The sequence below is a fragment of the Aedes albopictus genome, chromosome 3, assembly GCF_035046485.1.
Source record: "Aedes albopictus strain Foshan chromosome 3, AalbF5, whole genome shotgun sequence".
Classification (NCBI taxonomy): Eukaryota; Metazoa; Arthropoda; class Insecta; order Diptera; family Culicidae; genus Aedes; species Aedes albopictus.
Genome location: NC_085138.1, coordinates 336,824,078 through 336,846,776, shown reverse-complemented (window position 1 = coordinate 336,846,776; position 22,699 = coordinate 336,824,078). Strand labels below are relative to the sequence as shown.

Below are 22,699 nucleotides of genomic sequence, written 5' to 3'. Positions count from 1 at the left end.
GATTCGGCAAGAATCTCCCTGGAGATTCGACAAGAATCTCCCTGGAGATTCGACAAGAATCTCCCTGGAGATTCGACAAGAATCTCCCTGGAGATTCGACAAGAATCTCCCTGGAGATTCGACAAGAATCTCCCTGGAGACTCGACAAGAATAGCCCTGGAGATTCGACAAGAATCTTCCTGGAGATTCTTCAAAAATCTCCCTGGAGATTCGACAAGAATCTCCCTGGAGATTCGACAAGAATAGCCCTGGAGATTCGACAGGAATCTTCCTGGAGATTCTACAAAAATCTCCCTGGAGATTCGACAAGAATCTCCCTGGAGATTCGACAATAATCTCCCTGGAGATTCGGCAAGAATCTTCCTGGAGAGTCGGGAAGAATCTCCCTGGAGATTCGGCAACAATCTCCCTGAAGATTCGGCAACAATCTCCCTGGAGATTCGGAAGGAATCTCCCAGAAGATTCGGCAAGAATCTCTCTGGAGATTCGGCAAGAATCTCTCTGGAGATTCGGCAAGAATCTCCCTGGAGATCCGGAGTGAATTTCCCTGGAGATTCGGAAAGAATCTCCCTGGAGATTCGGCAAGAATCTCCCTGGAGATTCGGCAAGAATCTCCCTGGAGATTCGGCAAGAATCTCCCTGAAGATTCGGCAAGAATCTCCCTGGAGATTCGACAAGAATCTCCCTGGAGATTCGACATGAATCTCCCTGGAGATTCGACAAAAATCTCCCTGGAGATTCGACAAGAATCTCCCTGGAGATTGTTACGGGTATAAATATTTGTTACAATAATAAGATGAAATAATTGTTTAATTGAGATTCGGCAGGAATTTCCCTTGAGATTCGACAAGAATCTCCCTGGAGATTCGGCAAGAATCTCCCTGGAGATTCGGCAAGAATCTCCCTGGAGATTCGGCAAGAATCTCCCTGAAGATTCGGCAAGAATCTCCCTGGAGATTCGGCAAGAATCTCCCTGGAGATTCGGCAAGAATCTCCCTGGAGATTCGGCAAGAATCTCCCTGGAGATTCGGCAAGAATCTCCCTGGAGATTCGGCAAGAATCTCCCTGGAGATTCGGCAAGAATCTCCCTGGAGATTCGGCATGAATTTTTCTGAAGATTCGGTAAGAATATTTCTGAAGATTTGGGAAGAATCTCCCTAGAGCCTCGGGAAGAATCTCCCTGAAGATTCGGGAAGAATCTCCCTGGAGATTTGGGAAGAATTTCCCTGGAGACTCGGGAAGAATTTACCTGTATATTCGAGAAGAATTTCCCTGGAGATTCGGGAAGAATCTCCCTGAAAATTCAGGAAGAATCTGCCTGAAAATTCCTTGGAGACTCGGGAAGACCCTCTCTGGAGATTCGAGAAGAATTTCCCTGGAGATTCGGGAAGAATCTCCCTGAAAATGTGGGAAGAATCTCCCTGGAGATTCGGTAAGAATTTCCCTGGAGATTCGGCAAGAATCTGCCTTTACTATTACTTTAGAGTTTTTAGTAGAACTTGTTACTTCAGACTCTAGTTTAATTTAAAAACACTTCACTAATACTTTACTTTTGCAAAAGAAAATAAAAAATGAATAACTCTTTTAAAGAAAAAGAAAAACTAGAAAGGACGAGCAAATTCCTTTTAATTCTACTACTGTGCTTATCTTCGGACAGATAGGCCTATTTCGTCTGTGACTTACAGACTTCTTCAGTGTCAAGTGCTCGACTGTCGAGCACTTGACACTGAAGAAGTCTGTAAGTCACAGACGAAATAGGCCTATCTGTCCGAAGATAAGCACAGTAGTAGAATTAAAAGGAATTTGCTCGTCCTTTCTAGTTTTTCTTTTTCTTTAAAAGAGTTATTCATTTTTTATTTTCTTTTGCAAAAGTAAAGTATTAGTGAAGTGTTTTTAAATTCAACTAGAGTCTGAAGAATCTGCCTGTAGATTCGGCAAGAATCTCCCTGGAGATTCGGCAAGATTTTTTCTGAAGATTCGGTAAGAATATTTCTGAAGATTCGGCAAGAATCTCCCCGGAGATTCGGGAAGAATCTCCCTGGAGATTCGGGAAGAATCTCCCTGAAAATTCGGGAAGCATCTGCCTGCAAATTCCCTGGAGACTCGGGAAGACCCTCTCTGGAGATTCGGGAAGAATTTTCCTAGATATTCGGGAAGAATCTCCCTGAAAATGTGGGAAGAATCTCCCCGGCGATTCGGGAAGAATCTTCCTAGAGATTCGGGAATATTTTCCTAGGGCTTGGAGATTTGGAAAAAATCTCGCTACAAATTTGAAAAAAAAATATCGCTGGGGATTCAGGAAGAATCTTTCTAGAGATTTGGTGAGAATCTATTTTCAGACTTAGATAGAATCACTCTGGAGATTAAGGAAGAATCTCTAACGAGATTCGGGGAGTATCTCTTTGGAGATTTGATAAGAATCTCTCTGGAGATTCGAGAAGAATCTCCCTAGAGATTCGAGTAGAATCTCCCAGTAGATTCGATAAGAATCTCCCTGGAGATTTGAAGAGAATCTTCCTAGAGATTCGAGAATCATCATCCTAGAGATTCGAGAAGAATCTCCCTAGGGATTCGAGAAGAATCTCAGTGGAAATTCGAGAAGAATCTCCCTGGAGATTCGAAAAGAATCTCCCTGGAGATTTGAATAGAATCCCCCTGAAGATTCGAAAAGAATCTAACTGGAGATTCGAATAGAATTTCCCTGGAGATTCAAATAAAATCTTCTTGGAGATTTGAATATTATCTCCCTGGAAAAAAGAATCTCTCTGGAAATATATATGGTGAGCTCGTTCCATATTATTCAAATAATTAAAATAATATGATATTCACAACTTACCAATATTATTCGTGTATTTATTCAACAAGTACGATATTAACTGTCATATTCAATAATTCAAGTAGGAAACAAAATTCGAGTAATAAATCAAAATCAACTTGCGTGCAAATTCTTTGTTCTAAGTAGCATTTTAAGTTTTGTTATGGTTATCGTAAGCAAAATTTGGATTTAAAACAGTTTTAAAACCGTGACAAAACTAAATGCTATTTTGAGTCTCTTGTAGCCATTGTCAAGAGTTGCTTATCAAATACGCAGGCACCGTTGAAGCTCTTTGTATAACAAACAGCTCGTAGGTAGTAAAGTGCAATCACTGTCTGGATTGCTCGTGCCAACCTTGACAGAAATGGCCCATTGTTTGGCACTCTTCTTCGCAAACAGTTATACACACGCGTTTCTGGCTTTATCACGACTTTTCCCACGATCCCATCGATTCCTGCTTAGCTATACCGTACGTGCAATTGGCAATTCAAAGTCTACCACAGTCCACAGTAATTGGTTCGGCGATTGAGAGCCCCTTACTGCTGCGAAATATCCGATTAATCAATCGATTTGTATGTAATTTGCCTATACGTGTCGTGTTCGGTTGGACAGAAAAGTGGGGCACCATTTATATTGAGTTTCACATCCTTCCCGGGTAGCAGCGGTCGGTGCTTCTAGGCGAAAGGTTCACGATTAATTCCTCCAAAGGAGGCTCCTCATTATCATAATTTCGTTGGCTATGTGAGTTTGTCGCTCCGTCGTTGGATCGAACCAAGCCGTGAAACAACGACAACAGCGTGTGGGAAAATGGAACGATTTACTGAATGACCCAGGCCAGCCGGTAGTGCGGTGGGTTTTTCGAAGTTTGAACACGCACACCTCGCGGAGGTATCGGTGTATCGAGCGCCACAACCCTGTCTGACTGAACGAATCGTTTTATTCTGAACTGGAAACCGGTTTTATGGCTGACTGGGCCGGTTTGCTCTCTGTATAGAATAATCGACCAAATTATCCTACTACCCCTGGCAACCGAACGACCGACTGTAGGCGGTAAACGATTCGAACCCAACAGAGCATCTAAGGTTTAAATTCCTACCTATTTCATTCTGAGAATAAAGCAACTTCCAGTGATGACCAAATGGCGATCGTTCATGCAAAGTTGGTTGCATCCGGCTTTAGCAGTGGTCCTTTCCTACGGCTATAAGAGAAGGTCAATGACCTGATGGGGGTGCGATACAACTGAAATTCAAGGACTGAAAAGGAAATAGAATGTCAATTTTAACCGTTTGATGGTTATGGGCCCATATAGCCACAGCTGTAAATGCGTATTCAGCATGGCCATGCTGAGGTTGACGGGTTCGTTTCCCACCAATCGGTTCAGGAACTATTCGTAATAGAAATTTCCTTGACTTCTATGGGCATAGAGTATCTTCGTGTCTGTTACACGGTATACCCATGGTATGGTCATTGGTGAAGGAAGCTATTAGTTAAAAACTGTGGAAGTGCTCATAGAACACTAAGATGAGAAGCTGGCTTTGTCCCAGTGGCTACTCCAGCATCACCAGATCAGCTACACTCACACAAGGAACCAATGAGATAACTGCTTGGGACTGACAGGCATCATCAGCGTGTAAGTACTGGTGATGCCTGTTAGTCCCAAGTTTCGATAGGATGATTTGTGTTCTTCTTTGGCATAAACTTGCACTGGATATTGTTTTCTGTCAGCTGTAGTACATGAAAGGTACAGTATCTATTCTTCTAATTGGTTGTTCTGTAAATGTTTCAGTGAAACTTGAAAGTTCAACTTGAAAATGAATAGATATTTGCATATTTGCATATCAAACAGCAAACTTTGACTTGACCTTACTTTTTGCACTGCAGATAAACTTTTTACCCTTTTCGAAGTGGCAACTTACAGAAAGCAATCCAACCTCCACCAGTTAGTGTGGATTTCCAGCAGGCAGTCAGTGGACGAGTGAAAGTGCGTTTTGCACAAAAATGGAAGAAAAAAAACCTCCGACCTGAACCCTCTTGAGAATAACCGGCTTATAAGGGTTTCGGACGATTGCCGCACCACACAAGGAAGGAACTGCGAAACCATCCAACAGCAGGAGAAAAAAAATCAAAAACAAAAAAAAAACTAGGAAGCAGAGAAAGACCAGTGCCAGCTTACGAAACAGAGGAATCTTTGGCCTGGCAAACTTGTTGCGAACCGGCGCGGCAGCAACAGCAGCAGCCAAGAAAAAGGATGGGGAAATGACGGCGACGACGACGGCGTAAAGTGGGTTTGGTCCGGTAATGAAATAAATAACATGGTTCACTGTCCAAATTTTACGTTTCATTAAACTTTATTTAGATTGAGAGGTGAAATGAAGGGGTACACCGAAAGAGGAGACGTGTGAGATCTGTGCGAGTTGATTTATGTTTTTGGAATACCCTGGAGCGCGTAAGAGATCGGTGGTAGTTATAGAAGCAATTGTTCGTATGATTGTAACAATAATTTTCACTATTTTCTAGGAGCAGTACACTGGTTTACCTATACATCTAAGGGTGTCTACTGAAATTCTGAATATAAAGACAACTGACTTTCTCAGATTAAGATTTATAAACATTCTTCGAAATACCTAATTCCAGACTAAATTATATCCGAAAACAGAACTGCAGGGCTGTTACAAAATTTCCAAAATATCATCCGCGGTATTCGCGACTTCGGAAATAAAATCCGCGACTCGAGAAACAAATCCGCGACACGAACATAAATACCTATTCAAATTTCATATTGAATCAGATTTCGAACTGAATAATGACATGTTTTTAATAATAGTTTCGTAGAACCTATGAAGTTTTCATCGATTTTTCATTAGGGTTACATTTTTCGTCAACCTTTGTTTGTGTTATTACAGAAAACGTATTGATATTCCCAAAGCTTCAGGAACAACTATCTCTGGACCCGATATAAGATTTTAAAATTATTTTGTGATAAACCATTTTTCTGAAATACCTTAGTATCGATTGAACTCAAGACCAGCTTATTGATGAATTACAGTGTGTTCACCCATTCTAGCTTTATAAAGCCAACCACGTCCTTGGGGAATAAGACTCCAGAAGTGTCCAGTTATTAAACCGGTGTAGATGTTCAGACCAAATAGTTGTTGGATTTTCTTGCGGTTTATCATGACGAGCCGCTTGGATTGGCTTTTAGGGGAAAGTACATTCCAGTTTGATGTGATTCGAGGGACCATAAATTTGCTCAGTTGCATTTTACAGAGCAGCAGAGATCGAAGCAGATCTTGCCGAATGGCTCAGGGCCAAGGAACAGCCATACTTTGCTCCAGAAATAGGAAGCACAATGATTTGGTTTCATTAGTCCAAGTTATAAGAAAAATATAATACAATCGACGAGTTTTATTTTCAGATTAATTTATTTTTGTGAGGCAGATTCAAGTAAACTGCAAGGTGGCCATCTTTGTATTCAAGTGATCTTATTCTAAAGAAATACTTCATAGTTTGAATAAGGGCAACGTTTTTTAACCTTGGTTAACCAGATATAAATAACGACATTGCTGGACAATAAAAACTATTTCCTACAAAATGGGATTATGAGCCGAGCTATTTTAGGAGAAAATATAACTTTAAAGTGATAACCTTTGGAGCAGGTCATCAAAATTGTCCTATTTAATTAACTACTAAGTACGCTTATCGAAGTGAAAAAAAAAGAAAGGAGAGATTTAGAAATAATTTGTTGATTAGATTCTTCCAACATTCAAAAAATAAGAGTTTTGGAGAATGAATAGTAATTTATGTAACGAGTTGCAAAAATTTGCAACGAGTTACGTACAACATTTTATGCAACTAGTTTTCATTATGCAAGTCATTTCAGTTGCATGATGAACCAGTGCGGAAAAGTTGGCCATTATGATACCGAAATGATTCATATAAAATAGAAATTATGATACTGAATTGCCTAAAATAGTTTATGTTAGTGTATTAAATAACCCTCATATAAAGTTGTATAGAACACGGAAATGAGTAATTTATGCGAATAGCTTGAAAATAAATATGACAAAATCTTCTACTGTTATTCTGTTATTATTTACAAAATCAAACTATGAATATTCTATAAACTGACATGAACTGAATTGAAGCATTTAAAAGTAAATCTTTGCTTGTCCCTGTTTTTACGAAATTTTCGGTATAATCTATTTTTGGAATGTTTCGTCTTGATCACTCATAGTGGAGCAGAGAATCGAATTGAAAGATCTCAATCCTGGATATAAGCCTGTGGGTACAGGACAAAAAACTGAAATCAAAATTGCGATATCACAGCAGAGAATTTCAACCAATTTTGGAAATACCATGAGAATCTAAAGAAATTGTAGAAACACCATTAATCTTTTCATGTTGTTTTTCTTATGAAGATATAAGATCGGTTCAACAAAATCGCATGACCTTTTCTTCGCAAACATTCGTGATATCTGCTGGCATTCCATTTAAAAAAACTTTTGATTTGTTCAATATATTTTATAGTTTTGAAAAGTTTCTTAAAACAGAAACTACCTTGATGCTGCAAAAGATAAGGTTTGACAGAAGCTTCGATGGAAATAAATTCAAGAGAAAATAAAAATGGTCTTGAAGTAAATTACAACTGCCATACAGATAGGCATCCGCGAAATACGCGACTTGAATCAGACAAATTCGCGAAAATCGCGACCAAATTTCAAGAATCCGTGAAATCCGCGTCGTGGCACATAAATCCGCGACAAATCCGCGAAAATCGCGATTTTCGCGAAAACCGCGAAATCCGCGACTATTGTAACAGCCCTGGAACTGCATTGAACAAGATATGTAGATATGTAGATGTTTTTGTAGGTATCCGACATATTTACATAATGTTATGATTCAAAATTTATTTCTTTTTAGATTGTGATTGCGATAGTTGCCTGCCAACTGTAGACACCAAGGAACTGTAACTAACCTTTGTTACGCTTGTTCATTGCTAAGGACTCCCTGCCCACTCAGATTTGGCTCTTTCCGCCTACGGCCCTGTGTCCCTGTGTACTATAACGTAGTTGTGGGTAACTCGTATGTGGTGTCAATGTGGTTCCGTGATGGTGCTCTAGTGACGTGCTGTCGCCCGATTGTCCCAACCTTCGTTTTGCCCTTGTGGAGTGACTTAACCTCTCGGAGTTGCACGAGCTGTACTCAGCCTGCGAATCCGTAACACCTTCTTTCATTTGACCAGGGTCCCTTCCGAAACCTGGACGTTCAGTTTCCATCTGAAGCTATGGATACACAACGGGTTGTGAGTCGTGTATATATCCGTATAGGATTACTTTAGGAATTCCCACCGATGATTGCACCAGGAAGTTGCACCGGGGGATTCCGATTGGAATTTTTGGGATAATCCCAGTGAGAATTCCAGGAGGAATCATCGGAGGCAATTAATGGTGGGAATTCTTGAAGATATCTCCGGTGGGAATTCGTGGAGGAATCATCAGTGGCAATTCCTGGAAATATCCTCGGTGGGAGTTCTTGGAGGAGTCCCCGGTGAAAAATCCTGGAGGAATCTCCAGAATGAATTTCTGGAAGTATCTCCAATGCGAACTCCTGAAAGAATCTACAATAATCACTGCACAAGTTCAACCGTTCCTTTCTAGAAACCTCCAGCAGTTTCCTGAAATTTTTCCCACTTACCATGAACCTCGCCATGGACCAAGAAATCCCCCTACATTTCAGAATCTACTGTCAACCCCAATAAATAACTCATAGAGCGTTCCATCCATGAAGAGAAGTTGAAACCTCTTGCAGTTTTTTTTTCTGAGACTTCTTTACCACTTTCATCCGAGAATCCTACTGGGAATATCCCCAAAAAATCCCTTCCGGGAATATTCAAGCAATTCCTTCAATTCTGCAACCATTTTTACGAACGCTGAATTGTTTTTGTTGTGTGGTAACAATGGTAACATCAGGTGAAAATTTTTGACAAACCTGAAGCAGTGAACTGAAATTTTCAGCAAATGTGATTCTGCAAGGGCTGTCGGTAAGATCCGTCAAAAATGAATCCCCCCTCATTACAGCGTAAAAAGCTGGATATTGTTAAAATAATTCAGAGAAACTTTTTGACATTCTAGGTAGCAATGTGATCATCACAAATATTTCCTTGTTTTAATCATAGGGTATTCTTTCTAGTTTTACCATTCAGGGATAAGCTTGTGCTGACGTTTATTATCAGAGATTTTTCTTGGCTTTTTCGAGATATACTAACAGAACAGTCGATGATCACTTAATTTCATCAATCCTTTATCAACCAAACGGCATTCGGCAAAACGGCGTTCTCCCAATTGACCCTTTCGACCAAATGACGTTCGGACAAACGGTATTCGGCCAAATAGTATTCAACCAAATGACCCGGAACCGTTTTTAAAGATTGTTTTTATTTATTGTTTTTAGAGCTTTCTACAAAATCTATTAACGAAATTTTAGAAGTATTTAATTAAATTCATCTAATTCATTCACTTTACCTGACAAACATTTGTCAGGGCTGTCTCAAATTCCTCCCTAAATTTATTCTTCAAATGTTTCACGAATAAGGTACACTAACAATCCTTCAAGAATACTTGCGAATACTCTTTTAGGGATTGCGATGAATTAGTGCTAGGACACTCTTCCAGATTTGATTTTAAGAGATCTATCGAAGTGTCGCTGAGAGAAATTTGCATAGAAATTCCAGGATTTTCTTACATCCCTGATTACTCGATCATGCCAAAGATTTGTTAACCGTTTTGAGATGAAATATGAGATTCATTGCTGGAGAAATTTTAGCCAATTCTATAAAAAACTGAACTTTTTGCTCTATTCTTGGAAGTAAACTTCCAAGAAGTCATCGAAGAACATACGACGTAATTTATTTTAACTTTCTTCGTGCATTAGCTGATGCTTACCCCGCTGACTTAGTGTAGGATCAGCGTGCTGGTCTGTGCCATAATGACCCCAATGCACGACTAGGGTTAAAACAGTTCTCAAAAATGTCTCTAAATTTCAATTTTTAACCAAAAATTTCTGGCACACACAAACAAACATGATACTCTCAATTACAATGATAGCAAGACTTCACGTACGTAATGCCTGAAGTTCATAGGCACAATATGTGTTGAAAAATGGACAAATTGAGTGGAAAAATTGCGAACAACAACCACATTTTTTTTCCTCCCCTGTTGGGGAAATTAAGTCACTGCGTCCAATAGGCTGAACTTTTGTGGCAAACATCCACATAGTTTTGGTGGGGTTTGAACCCACGTCTCCTCAAGCTCGTTAGACAGGGCATGTTAACCAACTCCGCCACAGAACAAGTAACGATTCTGTGAAGTAGAAAGCCAATCTGAATCATAAAAATACCATTCTCTCACTGTCGTTCGTAGACACGCTCAGAAAGTGTTGGAAGTGGGCATCTAAGGACCGAAGGTGATGGTGAATTGCGAGGAAATTACGTGGGGTGCGGTGATTTCTGATAGAATCATACGATAATTTCCATGTGAAACTCTTGGATGACATATTTTCAGGTCCCATTAAGGAACCACAGAATGCTCAGGAAAATGTTTAGGTATAATTTCTTGTTTTATTTTTTAAGCAATTACCCTGCAAATTCTGTAAAAAATACTACTATCATTTCTAGAGTGGAAAAAGGAAGGAAAATGTGGGCTAAGTACAACTCATCACATTCGATACTTTATTTATGTGATTATTCAACCTAATTATCTTCCAATTATCTATTTTACGATTTCGGCCATTCGTCTATTGTACCATTTCGATCATTCGTACACAAAGAAAACCTGTCAAAACCAGGATGGTGTGGTGTAAGTATTCGGTATTTAATAATTCATATGTATTCAAATAATGACCAAAATTATGTGGAGGCCAACATTTGAAAAAAAAAACTAAATTTCTAGTTGAAATACTACTTACTTAATTTACCGACAAAAGTTTCAACATTGAACTTTTAGTTCATAAGATGCTACCAATATAATTTATCTGAAATGTACATATAGGGTATGAGTGCCATAAGTATTCTCACACTCCCAAATTCATCCTATTCGAAAACAAGCAGGATAAAATGTGAGCCACTTGCCTAATAAGAGATTCAATACCTAGTATGATTTAATTGAGGAATTCATAAAAATATTGCAAAATTCTTGCATAACAAAGGAAAACAATGAAATATAAAAATGTTTAAAGAAAATATCTACTGTAAAGTAATCAAATTGAAGCTAGATTAGTTGTTCTTAGCTTAGCTTAGCTTAGCTGACTGCACATATCTATGGTTGCTACTCCGTGATTGACCCGAACCAATGACAGTTGCACAATGAATCAACTGAATAATTGACTGGCAGTGGTCAAAATTCTCACTGTGCACGCTTCAGAGACTCTATTTAACGGTCCAATAACGGCGCCGGCCACGTCCTTGCAGTCAGGTTGGAAGAGGGAAGGAATATTAGTATCAACCTTTGTCATGTGAAAGTTGGCGTTTACCGCACGTCTCCACCAAAGGTTGAAGGAAGGGTTGGTTGTTAGTAGGGAAGGTATCGTTGGGTCTGGATTCACTTTGATAAGTAATATGACCTTTTGTATTTGAATCATGCCATGTAGATTGTCGCGCTATTGTTCGCTTTACTCGGAAAGCAAACAATCGACTACCCACGTCAGGTGGTCTCATAATGAATTTTTACTACAAATGACGGGACAAAATATGCAATCTGACGTGCTATTGTTTGCTTCACGCCATAAGCAAACAATCAATTACCCACGTTGGGTGATTGTTCAATATATACTACAAACCACGCGACAAAACATACAAACCGATTCGCTATTGTTCGCTTCACGCGGGAAGCAAACAATCGACCACCCGTACGAGTGGTCGCTCAATGTTTACTACATGAGACGTAACAAAACCTCTCCGGTACACGCGAATGGTATTACGAGAAAAAAACAACAAAAACTAAATCGCATTCAGCAGCACCGGCCTCCGGCTTCCACACGAACGAACCACGCAAACGAAACTGAATTCATCTTCCCTCCGGCACACGCGAATGACATTACGACGGCAAACAACAACAAAAACTCCATAACGTCCGAACATGCAGATACGTCATGAAGTCCAAGGAAAGATATAGGATATTATGACGCATCCAAACTTTTGGACGTTATTTCGCAAAAAAACGCGACTCAACTCCCGGGACAGAATGGCCTCGGACGTTGTGAACCGGCCCTGATACAAATATCTTTGCCGAAGACACCAACCCTCTAGCTATCTATTGTTCCAAGATACAGACGTAAAGATTAGTTGTTCTGAACAATTGGTACAGAATTAAGGTTGACAATGGTAAACTTATGTCAAAAAAACAGTACTTAGGTGTTCAGCTGATTGAACATTAAATGGAGCAGGATAAAAAATAAAATAAATAGTTCTGTGTGTGACAGATCCTAATACCTTAAATATATTAAGCCATGTTACTAGAAATATTGAAAAAAATTGAAAAAGCTGTCAAGTGAAAGAACTGCAAGAAGAGTAGGAATTGATGAACCCTGTTTATCAGACAAATGGCTTTATATTCATTCAAACTGACGAAATGTGCCATAATGATGCTCAATTTCTACATCACATTTGTTTTTGACATGATTTTTTTTTCAAAGAACGGCTAAATTATAAAGCAAGTAGTTCGTGATTAAATTTTAAATACTGCTATTGCTATTTCTAACAATCTGAAGTATCAAATGTATGTTGTCTCAGCCAGGTAGAAATCTATAAAATACATATTGGGAGCTTTTGAAAGACACGATAGTTCTTAACGCGTTGATTCATACTAAATAATAAAATATTACTTTAAAACAAAACTTACATGTGTATTTTTTAAGGTTTGTGGGATTTTTAAAACATTGTTTTCCGTGAATTTCAACCTGCACTCCTCATTTTACATTTAGTAGAATCTTTCAAAGCATTTCGAATGCGAGCATCTCAATTTAGTAACATTTTCAATCATATGAAAAATTTCTATGAGATGCTTGTAAAATTTATTTGGCAACACTTCTGAAACGATTAAATTTTATAAGTTTCCGAGTCGATTTCAAATGAAAGTCACTATCCAAACCAATTATCCTGGATTGATTTTGAAATTTGATGTTTTTATTATGTAATTCCTAAAATTCTACAATTTGGTTAAACGAATGCCACGAAGCCTTCTATTTTACAGCCAAAAAAATAAATTCTGTCACTACATGACGACTAGGTCAGTGCAGGTAAGATCGCTAACAAACCGATGCAGTACAGCACAGCGATCAGTAATACACTGGAACCTCCTTTTAGGTAGAACCTATTTAGGTTAAATCTAAGTACCTTATGAAACGTCTTAAAGCACCTCTGAAATCCCACTTAAGCTGCAGCATTCAAAATTTATTGTCAAAAACCCCCCAATACGCCCATGTACCCTTCGAACCCTAGAAATGCCCGCCCCTTTCTAAAACCCTTTAAAAATTCTATGAATCTCTCTGAAATTCATCTTCAAACCCCTGCAACCTTCTCGGACTGCCTGTAATGCATGTGAACCCTTTCGAAACGCCCCTGTTACGCATCGGAGACCCTCAGATGCTCCCAAAAACGGCACTGAAACGCCTCTAAACCTCCTGAAACGCATTCAATTGTCTCTGAAATTCACCTGAGAACTTTGAAGTGCTCTAACGTTCTGAAACCCCCTGAAGCGCCCTGAAATGCCCCTTGAAAAGCCTTTGGACCACCCCGTTTCTGAATTTCCTTTGAAAGCCCTATGAAACTTTTTCCCAAACGACCTTATACCATATGGCTTTATGCCAAAATATCCCGTTTCCTTTCAAGAGCACTTTTTTTATTCTTCAACCACTTAACCTAATTTACAGTTCGTTTGTCCACTTGAGTATTGTGTGAGCGATTCCAATTGGAAGCTGCACTTACACTTTTGAACAGCGCCTAAATCTATTCTATTCTAATTCTACTATATCGAACTGGTTGCCTTTGCACTGTTGTCAATTGTCTACCCTGGCCATGGTAAAATGATGAGCACGAGGACGTTGACGTCTAGCCCTTGTTCCTTTTCCAGTCCGATTAAGCATTAAGGGTCCATTAGTTGCCATTAGCCGATATACAAGTTTTCGGGTCCCTTAGAGCATATACTCAGAAGAGGGTCAGGTGTCAGCCGTTCTGGGGGAGAAGAGCTACTGACGAAAAATTGCAAGTGCCAGGGCTGAGATCGAACCCACGACCATCCACTTATGAAGTGAACGTGTGGACCACTGCGCCACGCGCCCCGGCAATTCAAGAGCACTTATCCTGAAAAACCGTAAACAAATCCAATTCTAATTATCTGCTTCTTTTTACAACTAAACAAAGCCAAGATTAACGTGGTTCAAAAACCGATGAGATTTGTGCCTTTAAAGTATGTATGCAAACGTTAATGGGATTACATAGATTTTATTGTATTATTAGTTCCGAAACAAACATTATGTTTTATGTTCTTGTGTTTATGAAGAAGATGCCTATAAGAGTAAAATACAAGAGTGCATAAGAGCAAAGGAAAATTGAAGAATTATTAAACGTATTTAACGTAAAAGTGTGAAGAAATTCTTGGAAAATAAATTGTCCTGATGATTTATATATTTTTAGAATAGCTATTGCTATACTTTTTCTGAAATTCTAACAGTATTCATGAAAGAGTTTCTGGAGGAATCGAACAATTTTCTGGCGAAAGCAGGAATAAACAAAAGATTTTTCGAGAACTACGATGAAACAATTAGAAGGTTACAGTAATTAATCATAGTTATTATTTTTTCGAACTAATAGCCTGTGAAAGTCTTACATATTTCCGTATAGTGACTATTATTCTGGCATGATGTTCCAGCTCAAGGACCTGTTTCACAGTAAATAGTGTATGGTACTAGTTCTGCTAGGCCCTTTAACATTCTTTTGAGAAATTTAGAAACACCCCATAGGAGGTTTTAGTATTTTTTTTATGCAATTTGCTTGATTATACCAATAACGCTTGATATTACATAATTTGCATTTATTTACCAGAATTTAATGAAAAAAAAACTTGGGCACCTAGACTAACATGTTTGCTTAGTCAAAGCTGAATGGTCATGAATGATTTAAACAAATAACATTTAATAATTTTCCTAATACTCCTAATAAGGAATACTCAATATTAGGAAATTTCGAAAAATATCCTTGAAGAAAACCTAGAAAATCGGATAATTTCATTTCTTTTTGTGAGTAGATCCACGACAAGTATGTGAGCAACTAGGAAAATTCTCGAACAAATTTCTTGAAATTCTCTTCTTTAACTTATGGAGGGATTATCAGAATGCGTATTTTGTTAAAAGACGTTTGATGCTTCCAGTGAGCTATTTGCTCTTTGAAGAAAGCACGACACTAGACAACGGACTAACATGCAACACCCAGTGGCACAGCCGAAAACTTTTCCTGACAGCTGCTGCAGGAATCGAACCCACGCTCCTCAGCACGATGCGCCTCAGCACGACCACGTAGTCACACGTTTTCTTAGAAAGATTCACGTGGAGTCCTGAATTATCAATAATCTAGAGTTTGCAAGGGTTCTAGAAACTTCGACTTAATATTACGATGGAAATAAAAGAACTGAAAATATCAATTACTGGATGGTCTACGAAACATTGTGGATGTTAAGTTCGAATATTTGGAAGTATCCAAAGGAGAAAACACGCCAAGTATATTCTATTAGGCAAAATGGCGTTTGCCATAAATAGGTTAGGCATAAGACACGTTAGGCATAAATGACGTTTTGAAGTAGTATAGGAATTCCTATACCACTTAAACACGCCAACAGAAAATAGCAATTGTTCCAACTGGTCCGAACATTGGCGGCATATAGGAAACGCTTCCGGAAGAGCAAATCAATCCCACTGCCCCAGCGGGAAACTTTTCTATCAGATATGGGTCTTTCATAACGCTCGCCCATTGAGATGGCTGCGATAGTAGACGAGGCCCACTTTTGACTAGCCAAAAATGTTGGCCGGACACCATTGAAGCAGTCATGCAAAATCGCATCTGTAGAAAGTATGTTGACCACCAGTAGGACCGGATTCTGGAAGGAAGCTAAATGGAGCCTCGTGGACCAACAACGCACAGTGGGTTGCCCCAGCCCAGCGTAACAATAAATAACGTCACACACAAGGGCACCAAAATGATTAATGATGCTTGGTGGATTGGGCATTATCTCTCCACCCCATCCACAACACACATAGGTACTGCTCCCTTGCGTTTATCCAAATTGGTCCGTTAATTGCCACTGATGATTTGGTCGGTTAAGGGAACATAATTGAGTTTGTAAAATCGGAAAATTGTTTGATTGTAACGAGGCTGAAGATTTCAATTGGGTTGGGCAGTGTGATGATGGTACTGAAACAAGAAAGTCGTGTATCTATTCAATTACATACAAAGGAAACTAGCTTTCCTAGGCCAATGTTTGAACGTGTGATGTAAGTTATGTTAACTCATGTCAACTCATCTGGAATTGCACCATATGATGTAGCAAAGAGCTGTAAACATTCTCGAAAGAGCACTTCGATGTCCGAAGTGATAACCGTGTGCTGTTCCACACAACCGCAACAGTCTCGGTGCAAATTGCAAATCTTGTCGTGGTTTAATCTTATCGCTCGTCGTTGCTTTGCTTGTTATATGTACGCCTATTACACTACCACCACAGCTGAGAACATCGGTATCAGCGCGATACCGAGAGTCAGTATGACCGCTAGTTCCAGGATGTGAATCAAGCACACTTACTTGCTGATATAGACTTGACGTGTTGACTGCTTCTCCTCGCTCTCTGCTCCTACAACCACAACAGCATTCCTCTTGACACAATTCACCAACAATGTAGACTACCACTCGTTAACAAAGGCTCAACCTCAGGCATGTAGTTATTCTAAACACTGCAGACAATTTATTCTTATAGCCTCACTGGAATCTGACGACGTCAGCTCATTCACTTCCTCGGATAATGATACCACTTGGGAAATTCCACTTTCTTCTGCACTTGAGCTTCTAATTACTTCCAAAGCACAATTTTCCAACACTTTCCGGAAAATCGGAAAACCACAAATTCCACACTCGGGAGTTTTCCGCTAGCAAACTTTCCACCAAAATCTGGACTGTTTCACCACCGAGACCGACACAGCTCGAGCACACACCCTACCAACAAGACACACTTGTTTATAGGCAATTGCACCAACGACAACGTCGACCAGAAATCGATTTTCACTTTCCAGCGAAAACACTCGGAGCACAATACACCCGGGAACGGAAACGAACGGGTTAGTTGGGAACACAGCAGCAGCAACCCACCAGCAGCAGTAAGGTTCCTCTTTACCGGACGGGGGGAAGTTTTCTGGCGAATTTTCTGCACACAGAACCGAGTTTTACAGTGCCTTTGGCCAATTTCTGTGGGGGCGGCAATCGGACGAAATCCACCGATCGACAATCGGAGGCGATTGACTTTTGACACGTGTGTTGTCCGCACCTACTGACTGGTAGGTACCGGGATTCCGCTAGAGGTTGGCGACGTTTGCTTCCTGTTCGCTTGCTACCGACTCAACTCTGGAACTGACCTGCAACGGGAAAACGAAGAAAATTCGGTTAGGAACAGTGGTTGTCAAACTGCGGGGAAAGAAGCTTGTTGACACATAGATTGGTGAGCTCGTTCCATAGTATTTTTATGATTGAAAGCAGAAGACGCATCGTGAATATTTGTTGTAAGTTGGAATAGCTACTGGTGAGCTCATTCCATTATACATGTTTTTAGAAAGTTTTTCAGTTATTAGCAATGAACATGCTCAAAGAAAAAACTAGGAAGCAGAATCTATCTTAGTTTGGTAATGACACTACTGGAAAGGTTACATTGAGAACCACCGGAACAGAAGGAAATAACCTTCTGTTGGGTAGCATACCGTTGCTCCCAGAGAACCCAACCTGGGAGAGGACATGCGCAGCACCATTCCGTCGATTGTTGTTTTTTGCCAAAACCACCCAAATGTCAACACAGGTGGTGGTCCCGTGTTTGGAAACGAGATTCTCTGCGCCGTTTTTCTCCGAACCGAAGACCACATCTGTTCTCGGGTTGCATCCGCTTCCTTCCTGTTTATTTTTTTTGTCTCTCTTGCCAGCCAAATCGAGTGACAGACAGATTTTCAACGTGTCACGCCCGGTTGCAAACATCCATTCGGAGCGGAATCGATTTCCGTCTTCTCTGTGTTCTGGTATGTGCGAGCGAGAGTGTTGTTGGTGCAAAAAAAACTGGAACACCTTCACGATGGCCGTGGCCATCGATGACGTCACAACACCCATCTGCTGCTTATCTCGAGAGCTGCATGGAATCAGCTGACTGTGAGATGGGCGGTGTTGGAAACCATTAACCTTTTATTTTTATATCACATCAATTTTCAATTTACAAACGGGTATTTTTTTTAGATTACAATTCTTTAAGCTTTCTACAGTTATTTTTCATCTTTTACAGCTGAATTACCTCCCAAACTGAATCTGAACTGAATAACATGATTATAAAGAAGATATAAAATTGAATGTAAAGTTTTAGAACAAAGAAATCCAACGCAATTTGGTCGAGATCAAAGCTTTAGCGAAGATCTGAGATATGTATCATTAATCCAAATGGTTTGAAAACAGAATGTCATTGAAAACACAGCCTTGGTGGTGTTGTATACGATGAGCGAGATCTTATTCTAAGAAATCACACAATACTTGAAATATGAACTAACGGGATTTCATCCAGGATTATTGATCCCAGAGTCCATCGTGAGATTTCTCCTAGAGTTCCTTCTGTGAGTTCATCGTTCAGGGAAAATTGTTCCGGAATTCTTTTGGACCTTTCCTTTAGGGTTTTCTTTAAAAGTTCTTGCCAGGATTTTCTAGGAGTTATTCTCGGAATATTTCCTGAGATATTCTATGAAAATCTTTATATAAATTACCGGGGATGTAACGTAAGGAATGGTGGAATTTTGTAAGGATGTCCGAAAATGATTATAGGAGAAACAATAAAAGATACTTCGGATGAAATACCGAGAAAATTAGGAACATCTCAGAACTATTTGTGAGAGTAATCTCGTCTCGAGTGGGAGCATTAGGGGAATTTTGGGAAGAACTTTGGAAACCTTTGATAGAAATTTCCTGAGGAGCTACGATAATTATCCCGTGAGGAACTCCAACAGAAAATTTTAAACGAGAAAACCTTGAAAGCACTTTTGCAAAGTCTCGCAAAAATTCCGGGAGAAACTCTTCCCAAGTAACATTTAAAGTTTTGTTCGGCTCTACAAGAGATCTTCATGACCAATTCTATAAAACTTGCAATAACACTGTATCATACATCAAAACCTCTTGATAACCTCTTTAAGAGCATCTTCCGGCTAAGTGGACCACTCTCGGAGAGGTTTTGCAAACCGCATTAAGAGTAGCAATAAACCCGTTTTAAAATCTAGTTGAAAAATTTTCCATTCTCGATTGTTTTTTCTTTCAACAAAAACTATGACAGCTCAAGATGCAGAGAAGCTTCTTCGATGGCACGTAAAGTTCTGGAGGATACATCATTCGTAAGTAGAGAGCGATTATTTCAAAGTAATATTTTAGTAGTTGTGCTGGTAGGCTTATGCGCATTCAAATTTACCGTGAATATTGGGGTTGCAGAATCATAAAATTAATGCGCTTTGAAAATAGTGAATAGTATCATCTAGGAATGAAATAAATCAACTTGTGAATTTAGTAAAACTATCTCGAATCACAAGAAAACTCAGCAGAGAGAGTTTATTTATGTGAGCATGTTATGAAAATGGTGGTAAACTATCAATTCATTGCTAATTTAAGCAAAATTAATTATTTTCCATTCACGTAAGCTAATTCTTCAATATGGCGACGACCATAATCAGCGAAAATAAAACAAAAGCAAGTTTACTTTTATGATGACCGCATTAAACCTAGCAGTATCGTAGTTTTTGCTTTTCCACCAACAGATGTCGTTACTAATCGAACGGATCGCCATCTGTTGAGAGTTTTAACAGTTGTATTGTGATAATAATGATTGCCAGAAGGTTTACATATCGGAAAGTTTTGTTTAGTCTTAAAACCTGTCTTTATGGATATCTTCAAGTATACTATAAAACATTTTATCAATGGTTTTCATAAAAGCAGTCATAAAACTGTGAGTTTTAATTATTGCTGTAATAAAACCTTAATAAAAATCAAGCAAAACCAATCAGAAATGGAATTGTTACTTGGGTTGGAAAGCTACCCCGAAACACCCAATAAGTAAAATCCCTGTAGAAACATTGGGGGAATTCTGTAAGGATCTCTGGATGCAATCCCCCGTGGAACTCAAAGAACAATACCGGGAAAACCTCTGAAAGAAATCACACGAACTAGTACTACAGAAGCACTGTGGAAAAAATCTGCCAAAATCCTAGGAAGAACACTGGTACAAATCCCAGGAAAAACTCTTAGAAATCCCAAAATAATACAATTAAATCCCAAAAGAAACTCTGGCAGCAAACCCGGGAAATAAGGAATCTTGGGAGAAAATCCTGGAGAAATTCAGAAAAAAACATCCCTGGACAAGGGCGCCAGGTCAATTTTCGAAAAAAAAACTGGATTTGAAAAGTTCTGTCTGGAAAAATCTGGATCGTGTGGAAAACCTTACAAATGCCAGGCGAAACCTTACAAAAATCACTTGAACTTTCCATATTTTTTTGTAAAATGTGTACTAAAAAATCTGTAAAATCCAGAGTAATCTGGAAGGTTGACAACGCTGATCCTGGATAGTATTTTGTAAAAAAAAACCACAGAGGAATTTTGGAAGGAATAATGGATATAAGTAAATTCTCAAATAAATCTTTGAATGAAACTTCCATACCTTAAATAGTTCTGTGATCTAAGGGTTTTCCTTGAGTTTGCTAGTATCCACCGAAATGCCAGGATAAAAACGGTGGCAGTAAAATTGTCAATACTCCAACGAAATTTCCTGATTTAAGAAAATTGCAGTGTAGTAAATTCGTGTTAATACGAACATATTCCACAAGTAGTATGGAATGTGTTCCCTTATTAAGCATGTAGCTTCCATTGTCATCATTCTCTAAACAAGGAGCGCTGTAGAAAAGAATTCACCACAGAAAGAAGAAGCAGTGTGAGGAGAATGTCATAACCGAGGCGCAACAGTATGGTTTAAAAAGATATGCGGAAATTTTACGAAGTTGTCAATGAATCGCGGAGAAAAATAGCCCTGTCGCCCATCCCATCATATGCAATGACTTAGAAGGTAACTTGTTGACAGATAAAACTATGGTAGGTTGCCAGGTAGAGAAAGAACTATGAGACTTTGTTAAATGGCGAGAACTTCAATACATCGACGAACAGATAAAGCATTAGCAACGATAAATAAGCCCCCCACGCTAGAGGAGGTAATTTCCGATATTGTTTCAGTTTGTAGGTTTTGTATAAGATTTAGTGGATTATTCGAGCAAACTTTGTTAAGAATGGTAGTCGCTCGCGAGAGTGATGCAAAAGCCAACGAAGTTTGAAAATCTGGCGAGTAAATTCGTCAAATGGTTTTTTCCTAGTTCATTTATTTGAGGCTCAATTGCGTTTAATGCATTGCGGAGCCGTATCTCATTTTTTTGTTTGTTATGTACATACAAATATCTTCTGGTTTCACGAAATGAGGCCAGAGTACTCGTGGCAGCTCGAGATTAGAGGGTCACATATATGCATAGTAAGTTGATGCAAAGCATATAAGTGACATACCGAGTGTCCAACATACAGGGGATACTCGAAATAACTGGGACAGGTAAAATTTTCACTTTTCAAAAAATGTTCAACTAGCTGTAACTTTTCGAAAAGGGCATCGAATATTCTAAAATTTTTACTGTGAATTCATCAACTAGTTGTGTACCAGTGGTCCAATTGGAAAAAATCGGGCTTTTCTATATGAAGCTAGAAAGATTCTAGAAAACGGTAGAATTATCCGATAGCCAACTTTCAGCTGTTATATCTCTGCATTCAACCAACCGAATGCAATAAAATTTTGATCATTTATGATTATGATTATGATATAATAAGCTATTACTAGCTTTTGACTAAACTTAAAAATCTTTACATGAAAGAAAATTAAAACGATTAGATTATTTTTCTAATATAACACCAATTTATCCGAAATTCCATCATCGTTTTAATATTATGGATAGTAATTATAGTTCATTTCAATTCCCTCTAATTGACTTGAATATATTTATGTTTCGAAGAAAAAAAAAACCAAATTGCCGGCAATAAATTGAAAAAGTCATGGGATGCGCATGAAAAATAGATAAATTTACTAAAAAAACATAGAATAAATGAAATCGCTATAACTTTTTTTTTTTCTTTTATATAATTTCAAATTAAGTCAAATGTTTTTCAAAGATCATTATATTAGTCATAAGTGATCAAAATTTCATTGCATTCGGTTCATTGATTTCGGAGATATAACAGCTCAAAGTTGGCTATCGGATAATTCTAACTTTTTCTAGAATCTTTCTTACTTCGTGTAAAAAATCCCGATCTTTTCCAAAATTGGACCACTGATACACAACTAGTTGATGAACTCACAGTAAAAAATTGAGAATATTTGATGCCCTTTTCGAAAAGTTACAGCTAGTTGAACATATTTGGAAATTTTACCTATCCCAGTTATTTTGAGTATCCCCTGTATCTCTCATAAGAACAAAGGGTTGTCTAGCTCAGGCCTCAAGGGTATCCAAACGTAGTGCTTTGAAGGCGTCATTATCCGTGCATTG

At 38.8% G+C, this 22,699-nt stretch overlaps 1 protein-coding gene across 2 annotated transcripts in view; it reads right to left on the bottom strand.

Moving 5' to 3' along the window:
- LOC109397407 (dnaJ homolog subfamily B member 6) overlaps positions 1-22,699 on the bottom strand; it is a 391,375-nt gene that overhangs the window by 364,517 nt on the left and 4,159 nt on the right. For both annotated transcript variants that reach the window (XM_062843038.1, XM_062843040.1), the window contains exon 2: positions 16,656-17,479. The gene's annotated coding sequence lies outside the window, so the exon portion shown is untranslated. The remainder of the gene's footprint in view (positions 1-16,655; positions 17,480-22,699) is intronic.